This window comes from Theobroma umbraticum, unplaced genomic scaffold, assembly GCF_002168275.2.
Source record: "Theobroma umbraticum cultivar Fairchild unplaced genomic scaffold, ASM216827v3 scaffold_95.0, whole genome shotgun sequence".
Taxonomy (NCBI): domain Eukaryota; kingdom Viridiplantae; phylum Streptophyta; class Magnoliopsida; order Malvales; family Malvaceae; genus Theobroma; species Theobroma umbraticum.
In genome coordinates this window covers 10,551,333-10,551,754 of record NW_018397257.1, presented here as the reverse complement: position 1 = coordinate 10,551,754, position 422 = coordinate 10,551,333, and positions in this window count along the sequence as shown.

Here is a 422-nt window from a genome sequence, read left to right as displayed (position 1 = left end):
TAAATTAAGTATTTCCTTAAGATATTTAGATCTTCAAACGCTTCAAATCTAGAATATTTTTCATTTGTTTTTATAAGTATATTTAGAATAAACTTTTTGAATATATGTTAACTAGAAAGTATATCTACGCTAAAATTCATTAAAATTTATATAATCATAATGTTTACTGAATGAATAAGAAATTAATTAAAAATAAATGTATATAATCAATGAAATCTTACCAGCTTTTCACTATGGAGAGTGCTGCCATTTGATCTGGAGCCAAGTTGTCGGTTTCCCAAAATATGTTGAACTCTCCATTAGTAAGTGATGGATGTTTGTCATATGTATAGTCAATTGCAAAGGCCAGAATGAAGTGAAATTCAATTTCCGAGTTTATAGGTACATTAGACAGTTTGATCGAGTCAGATTCCACGCCAATA